Below are 9,745 nucleotides of genomic sequence, written 5' to 3'. Positions count from 1 at the left end.
ATACAGGGTTTATCTAAGGTTACAAGAGTAAAAAACGTCACTAATGAATCATTTGGCTAATAACCAAGAAAGATCCCAGGAAGGTCGGAGGAGTCCATATAGTCTCCCTTCAAAGTCCAACCACCTTAGATAGCAAAGCTACCCTTTTGACAGATCTTAACAAGATATTAACACAAGGTCTACATAAGTTGACGAGACAACAAGGAATAGGTAATATAAAAATATGAATAGATATATAATAATTTCAAAACCATGTCTTAAATACAACATGGGATCTATCACTTAGAATCTCAAAACACATTTACAAACTAGTTTCTAATCCTCATACAGTAGCCATTTGTTCTCAAAATGCTTTAACTTTGCCTTCGACTAGTCTAATAGTCCTCAATACTTAGCATGAAACGTCATGAGCTTTGAATGCCCAGTAAACGCAAACATATCCTATCCCTTTTTGCCAATCCAATACATCATCACATTTATAACAAGCAAGTAATGAAGCATGATATTCAAGTCAATAACAAGGATTACAAGGTCAGATGTTTGTGTTCTAGAAATCCCCTAAAGAGATTTTATCCTCCTAACCGCAAGAATTGGACACCAAACTATTCGGAACTTCCCCTTTTGCTGCTTTGTTGAAGAACTTACCTCGGATGCCCACCAACGGTTATATATCGCGTAGCGCCAACCGCAGGGCCTCAAAAGGGACAGCCAAAAGAAAAAGGTTTTATCACCCTAAATCCAACCTTATTCTTCCAAAAAAAAGTTTTATCCTCCTGAATGTCCCATCTAGACCTAACTTTATCTCACCAATCAAACCATCGCAAAGAGTCCGAATACGTCCGTTCCATTCTAGGGTTTACGCGACAACTGCTTGCGCAAGACTTAACCTTCAATTAGGGAGCATATCCCATCAATCCATACATAACACATTATCATCTCTTCATTATCTAAGTGATCGAAAACCCAATATCACCCCAATTAAGGTTTCCATTGAGATTAATATCTTAAGTCAAGTTAGAACAAACTTAACAAGACAGTAATATCCACATAAGCATGAGCATCATTAAAATGAAGAATATAAGGAACATAACCATAACACATGCAATATCATACCAAGACATAATCATAAACTAATAAGCATATTCATGAATACAAGAGCATAAAACACCCATGCAAAACTAAATTTCCGGATTCAGTACCATTTAAAGCCTAAAATCAAAAGGGCTATTTCAGATTCTTTCCGAACTCGACATTCCTATTGTTTGTAGAGAATTTAATCTAATTTTCAGAACATGTTTCAGAAATGTGATAGCTTTTCTAGATTTTTAGTTATTTAAGAAATACTCCAGCTTTGTCTAGATTCGTCGACCGTTACCAAATTCAGATTTTCTCACAAACCACTCACTCGTTTTCAATGAAACCAATTTTCATGGAAAGATAACTCCTTGAGGAAGATTTTGAAATAAAATTGAGGTCTAGAAGATTTTTATACATATTTCTAGAATTTTCACAAGTTGGCTGTAAAATAGATTTTTCTGGCATAGTTCTTGAAAATAGAAATTTGGTGAGAAAAGAGGTCAACTAGGGGAAATTTTCCACTTCTATTGTGATGAAAACATGCTAAATAATATGTATTAAAATCAGAAATTTAAGGTGAAGGTGTGCCTTTGGAAAATTTTGAAAGATTGATATGGAAAATGGTAGTCTTATACCGATTAAGAGAAATACAAGAAGGGTAGAATCAAGGCTCAACTCCTTTCATTTTTAACACACGAATACCATCAGAACACATCTGAAATAAGAGAAAGATGTGTTGTGGCTTACTTGAGGCCTGTTGGAATTGCTAGCAAACTTCTCTTCCTCTCTTATTTTTCACCAAGCTCACCCTTCTCTCTTTCTTCTCTCAGCTGAAAATAGTGTATGTGTGTGTATTCTTGTATGAAAAAATGCTAAGGGAGGGGTTACTTTTATAGAAAAATTGGTATGAAAGGTCCAAAATGCCCTTTGGTTGGAATGGAATGGAATTGAGTTGTATTTAGTTGGAATGTAATGGAATGGGGGATCATTAAGGAGCCTAACATGTATTAAGGCATGCTCTAGTTAGGGTTAGGCTTAAGTAGAACCAAGATAGTTACAAGTACATGACAACTTTCCTTGATTTAGGAGTACCAATGATACTTTTTTCATGATTTAAGGAATTTGTCTCTAAAGTACCTATGATTGTAGCCTAGAGAGGGTGATTGCTGGCCATGTGCTAGATTTGGGAAGATATTTTGTAGATTACATATATATATATGAAGTTATTTGTGCACAAAATTATTTCTTTAAGAAAAGAACAAGTATATATATGTATATATGTGTGTAATGGTACTGGTTTGGGTCAAAATGTGATTCAAGAAAAATGTGAGGGCTTTGGGTTTAATTTATGAATTAGAACATTTACCGCATGGATTTCTAGACTTTCAGCAAGGACACACAGGCGGACATAATAACCACAACCACACCCCCTAACCAGATTCACCAAGGCACACACTAATTTTTCTGAAAAGCAACACATTTTTAGGGTTCAAGTATGGAACAATGCTCGATACACAATGTATGAGAAAATAGTTTCAATTTAACCTAATCATCATGAAATTTCTACAAAAATCAAGACTATCCTCCTTCGATAGCCCAAAATAGATGTTTCTACACAACAAATAATTTTCCAACAAAAGATATAATCTCATCATTTTCAAAATGGAAGCGATATTACATATCAAACTCCACCCTCATTATCAACAAATATATTCATTTCATCATTTGAAAACCCAACATTTTTTTTCCTTTTTCTTCCATAAACCAAACATCTATGATTTTTGAACAAAATCATTTTTACTTTCAAAGTCATATTCAAGTAAAGGAATTCCAACATTTCAACATATCTCAACCATAAACACATCCCCATAACCTTTCTCAAGCACCCATTTAAAAACCCCTCTTTTACTTTTCCAAAATCAAACCCTAAGTTTAACCCAAAATCCCAAAATCACTAAATCATTTCAAAGAGAAAATAACTAAGCTAAGAATCATACAAGAGGTTGAAGAAATTCCTACCTTAAGAGTAGAAGAGGAAGAGAGCAAGAGTGAAACTTTAGCGGAGCCAAAAACAAGATCCTCTCTAATTAGATTGAAGCTTTCGACAAGCTCTACCTTTTTCTCCAAAGAGTAATGGTGGAGAAATCAATGGATAATGGAGTATTTGAGATCTTAAGCAAGAACTAGAGAGAGAAAGTGAATAAATTAGGGTTTGGAGGGTTTCAAAGAGAGAGAGAGAGAGTGATTCAAAATTCTTTTTCCTGAACTAATATACACACAGACTGCTCGAGCAACCAAAACAATGCTTAAGCGCAAAATGACCTCTTCCCAAAAGTTTTGAAGACTGAAGAAGACTGCTCAAGCAAAGATCACCCTACTTTCAGAGGTTTTGCAGACTTATAAAATACTAGGAGGTCTCAAACACCGCTCGAGTGACCAAAACACCGCTCGAGCGAACGAGAAGAAAATATGATAGCAACTCTTTCGAAGAACTAACTCCTAACCTGTTTCATACACAATGAAAAACCCAACTCAACGACCAACAAGACTATAAAGAACATAAACAACAATTGAAGACACGAAATCAGGTCTAAAAGCATGAAATATGCCGGTTCTAAACCAAAACTGTTATATAAAGTATTCAATTTTGGATAAATTCCTGAAGATGATTCGTTTTAGAGTTGAGTTCATGGAGTTATTATTATCATTTGTATATACTTTGCTAAAGAAGGACAAGAAGATGATGAATTCTTACATGCATGCATTAATATGTTGAGTTTTATCACTTTGAGTTTGGTTTTGATCATCCTTGTTGAAATTGTGAAGTAATTCGTACATGCATCTTTGATTCATCATGTTTTAACCCTTAATTTCATGTTTTGAGAATTATGAAGAAGAGTTTTGTACATGCATGGAGCTTTTGGGCTCAAATTCATTGAATTCATGAGGTTTGAGAAAAGAGTTTGGAAAATCTTGCATGCACGAGCTTCTAAGTTCAATTTTGGTTGATTTAAAGGGATTTTGAGTAAATGGTTTTTAAGGGGTCATTTATACATGTTTTCTAAAGCAACTTTTAGTTTTTGAATGAGCCATGCATGACCTCAGTCTTTGAATTTGCATTTGGAAGCTCAAACTTTCAGTTTTGAAACCCAAAATTTTTCGAGACCGCTCAAGCAACCAAGTGGTTGCTCGAGCGAACTTTACAAGCTTCCAGTACGTTTGCAATATTTGTAGATCGCTCGAGTGACCAAGTGGTGGCTCAAGCGAATTGAGTGTATGTTTTGGATTCGCTCAAGCGACAAATAATTGGCTAGAGCGCACATCGGACTCATCCAATACTTTTGCAGACCTCTGTGACCACTCGAGCGACCAATAGTTGGCTCGAGCGAACGACCCTATTTCAGAATATTTTGACGAGATATTATGTGTTCGTATTTCCGTCCACATGTCTTTCTGACCATTCTTAGGCATGATATATGAATTAATGAGAAGTAAGAAGTAAGAAACCAACATGCGTTAATGAATTAGAAAAGATAAGAAGAGTTATTTGATTTGAATATGTGTTACAATGTGTGTGATTATGTCTAATATGTAGGTTCAAACGTTGAGGAAGAGCATCGAACTAGTCAAGGTGAGTAATGTGTTTCTAAAGGTATTTTCGTATGAACTACTTTGAAATTAGTTTTGATATACGATGAATTATGAAACCTATACTTTGTATAAGTTATGAGTTATGTCAAGATTTTCAAATAAGTGCTTTGAGATGCTAAAATATGCTTTGAAATTACGAACTGTGTACAATATGATATGCTTTCTAAAAATAAGACTTGATAAGAATGAATGAGTTTTCTTTTTGAAGAATGATTATGAAAATGAACTTTGATTTTTGGTAACTATTGCTTTGTCTATAATCTGTTTTGGACATTTGGTACAATCTATTGATTTGATATAAACGTTTTGTATGATGTCGATCCTTGATGATTGTTCCGCATGACTTCGATAATAATCGCTCTGTATGGAGTCTACACATAAAAGATGTTTTGAATGAGCTCAACAAGTGTAAGTCATCAATGTGATGTTCTATATATGGCATCAAGTGTGATGTTCTGTATAAGCCATAAATGTGATATTTCGTATAAGGCATCAAGTGAGATGTTCTGTATAAGTCATCAATGTGATGTTCTGTATGAGCCATCTAAGTGATGTTTCACATGAGTCACCGATATGGTTGTTTCGAATGAAGTCATTCTATATGAATGTTCTATATGGTATCTCGGCAAGTTAAATAAGGCCTTCGGGCACTTCGCCTTGTGTTAAGTTATGGAAGGTTTGATAAGAGGTATTTGTTATTACATGTTTTCGAAAAAAAGCTTTAATTATGTCAAGACTTTATATTGTTTTGATAAGTTATGGAACTCATTCATTTAACCCCTTTACATTGAGATAACTCATAGGACTTCCAGCTCACTCTGTTTATATATATATATATATATGTAGGTGAGCATCAAGAAGCTCAAGATTAGAGCCTATTTTGGAGTCAGCCTTTTGTGAAGGCACACGAGTTATTCCTCTGCCACGAGGTCTTAGTTTTTGTTTTGGCCACACACGAGAAGCTTTGGTTTTGTATAGTCTGTTATGTTATGGTTTTTGATCATCGGTTATATATCTACATGATCAATGTTTGTGAGTACTATATGTGTGATGTGAGATATATTATGTGTGTTTTTGTTCATAGTATGTATGCACAGCTCAATGGACAAAATTTATACACAGTTTCCGCCTCAGACCCTTATATTTTATTATATATTTTGCTGATTCTGTCTTTAAGGCTGGGTAATCTGGGATTACTAGCCGGTTACGGCTTGAACCTACAGAGACGGGTTTGGGTCTTGACAAAGTGGTATCAAAGCACGAGTTATGGCTCACACACGTATCCATTTGAGCAATATGAATTTGTGGAAAGGAATTATGGATTGCATTCATCTGTTAAGTATGCATTTATTTGATAAGTGTTCTGTATATGCAATCATCTGTTAAGTAAATGATTATTTGTGCACCCAAGATATGGGAAATATGAATATGAGAATATGTGGCTATGCTCAAATATGGCTATGTGTATCTGTGTATATTTCTGTATTCATTATAATCCGAGTTCATGTAGAACATGGTGAGACCAAGGGCAAATGAGTTGGAAGAATCTTCCACAGGCCGACTTGATAGATTAGAACGAATGGTACAAGAAATGATGGAAGCCTTAAGACAGCAGCAATAGCAACCATTGCGACAAGAACCTCCGCCACCGCCTATGCCAAAACATCATGCATAGTATCAAATAATAGCTTCGACAAAAGAGTTTAAGAAAATGAAACCACTGTTGTTCCATAGAGGAGTTGATCCTTTGAAAGCTGAGGCGTGGGTTCTTGAAATTGAAAAATTATTTGAAGTCTTCCCGTGCACTAAAGCACAAAACGTTCTGCTAGCCACATTTACTTTGGAAGATGATACTAGACAATGGTGGATGTTGATTCGAGAAGAAAATAAAAACATCAATTTGGCTCAATTCTTAGAGATATTTTATGAAAAATGCTTCCGTAATGTGTCCAAGATCAAAAGGTTTCTGAATTTGAAGGGCTAAAGCATGGTAATCGAACGATGGCCAAATATGAATCTCAATTTCCCGAACTAGCAAGATTTGCACCTCATGTGGTTAATACAGATTATAAGAAAGCAAGAAAATTCAAAGGAAGACTCCGGAACTCGATCCAAGAGAAAGTTAACGTGTTGAAACTAACAAACTATGTTGATGTGTTGGACCACACATTGATGTCTGAAGCTAACATGAACCAATCTTCTGAATGGAAAGGAAATAGACAAACCACTGTTGAGAATAAAGAATTTTCGAAGAATAAGAAATCAAAGTAAAAAAAATCCATTCAAAGCAAACTCGCCCAAAGACACGATTCGGCACTGATTTGTTCAGAATGTGGAAAAAAGCACCGAGGAATCTGTTTTCAAAATTCTGGAGCTTGTTATAGATGTGGTAAGATGGGCCATACGGTAAGAAATTGTCCTTAGACTAGACATAATGTGAATAGACCTGCTATTAGCACAACCGATTCAATGCCAATGACAAGACCTTCTATGATAAGAGAGAAGGCTAATCAAAGGAGAGTATTTGCACTTGCCCTAGAAAATACTCAGAACACTAGGATTGCTATGCCAAGTACATTTACTGTTTATGAACGACTACCTTTGCGTTAATTGATTTTGGGCTCATATATGTATACCTTTGCTTGGAATGATTTGTTGCATTGCTTGTTCCTATTGACTAGACTATCGGGAGCATTATTTTGTGATTATGTGACTTGTTTGAATACCCTGAATAGTGAATTGTATATTATGCATAACTATGTACTTGTATACCTATATGTGAGACTTGTTTGAGAAATGCTATATTGGACATGACATGATATGTTTTGATATGAACCATCATGATATAACTTTGAGAACTGATGAACTTAGAACAAATTATGAAACTACCAACTGTCTACCTAAACGGATTGATTATGACATTTGGAACTAAATGTACTTTGTTTGAGAATAATGGGATAGAACCTTTAACCGATTTGATTATGAACACTATTTTAACATTTACTTTCGATTGATTGGGGGACACATATATATATATATATATATATTGTGTTAAAGATGGGTTGTTTCAGTGTTATCGGATTTTGCAACTCATGTTATGGGAATATGTGAATTATGTACGATGTGTGATTGATTGCTTCGGTATTACCTTTGCTACCATGGGATTAATATCTAGATCCGCTTTATATTCCGGATGACTTCCAAATAACTTTGGATGACTGTGATGGATCACTGAATCGAATACCAAATTAAATTGTGAACTGTTGAATGATTACGAAATGAATCGAACTTCATTCACAAAGATGAATGGGAAATAACCACTTGGGAAAAAGAGAATGATATGACACCGAAATGTTTGATCTGCATCCAATACAAGGTAACACAAGTTTGGAGGACCAAAATTGTCACGACTCAAACCTGCCCCTGAAAGTTCGGACATGACCGGCCTAACTTTAGGCCTAAAGTTTTAAGATGTCTTCAAGTTTAGTTGATATCGGGGCCTGAACGGAAGCAAAATAATAGAAGAATAAAACATTCATTGAGCTGTGTCTAAATGCCAGGATCTTTTTGCAATGCCAAACACACATAACATTCCATGCACCACTCCCATTATTGAGTGTAAAGGGAAACAACTCAAAAGTTAAGTGTTGTCAAAATATATATACATATCTGTTTTCTTCAAATTATAACAAAGCATGCCATCAGAGGGATTTTCTACAATAAAACAAAAGAGTCACTTTGGGTGACTCAACAAAATGGGTCCAGCAAAAGGCTTTTGGGTTGTCCTAAGGTTGACCCGCGACCTGATTACCTACAAAACATATATAAAAGTAAAGTGAGTAAGGCTCAGTGAATGATAGTAGTACAAACAAATTAAGAGTACGAGCATAAGTTAGCAGTGCATACTCATAAGTCGTGATCTTATTTGTTTCTCCTTTTTTGAACGGCCTCGGGCCCATATAAAACAGAACGGCCTTAGGCCCAACATAATACAGAACGGCCTTAGGTCCATCATAGTACAGAACGGCCTTAGGCCCATTATAATAGCAAAATGGCCTTGGGCCCAACATAATACAGAACAGCCTGAGGCCCATTATGGTACGGAATGGCCTTAGGCCCATTATCATAGCAAAATGGCCTTGGGCCCAACATAATACAGAACGACCTCGGGTCCATATTTCACATGTCAAAGTTCAAATGCATTTCATATAACATAAGATATTCATTGGAAAGTGAATGGGATCTCGAATAACATATACAAATATAATGCATGAGTAGAGCATGATATTACGCTACTATCACTCACTGTGATGCGGGTGGACGCTGGTTTCCTCCTGTGGATGCCTTACACATAGCACATAATTTGTAAGCACATCATTTTTCTTAGTTTCCTTTTAAATTTTCAATTATTCAATTCGTTACATTTCATGTAATTAAATACATTATAAGAACATCGAACGGACATAATAAGACATTCAGAGGGTCGAGAAGACCGAAAGAAAATTACAGAATTTTCCAGTTTGGGCTGCACGTACGGAAGTCCCCGTCGCACGTGCGGACAGGTGTGCCGCACGTGCAGGCCGCACGTGCCTTTTTTGCAGTATAGCTCCATCATTATCCCCTATTTTCAACACGTGCGGCTATGAGCCCCGCGCGTGCGGTTGTGCTTCCTATACATGCAGCCAAGGGTCCCGCACATGCGGTCGTATCCCCTGTTTGGTAGTCTGAAAACACAGTAAATTCAAGCCCTTTTTCAAGGCATTCTCAAGGCTTGGTTCAAACAATTACACTTCAACAATATGTTATATAATCATAATAAACATGAATCCCTAAACTCAAGTGAACTATAGCTTACTTTAACTTTCATATTACTTCAAGTTTCTATGATTTATCAAGGGAATACAATATGAAGGATTCAAAACATGCAAAACTTGATGATTAGAAAGTGTATCCTCCCAAGCTACTCAAAAGACATCCCAAATTCAAGAATTAACCTTCTACGGTCCAAATTCAAGAT

The sequence above is a fragment of the Camellia sinensis genome, chromosome 4 (assembly GCF_055761805.1).
Source record: "Camellia sinensis isolate YWXY chromosome 4, ASM5576180v1, whole genome shotgun sequence".
NCBI classification, from domain to species: Eukaryota; Viridiplantae; Streptophyta; class Magnoliopsida; order Ericales; family Theaceae; genus Camellia; species Camellia sinensis.
The sequence above is the reverse complement of the archived record's forward strand: the minus strand, read 5'-3'. Positions refer to the sequence as shown.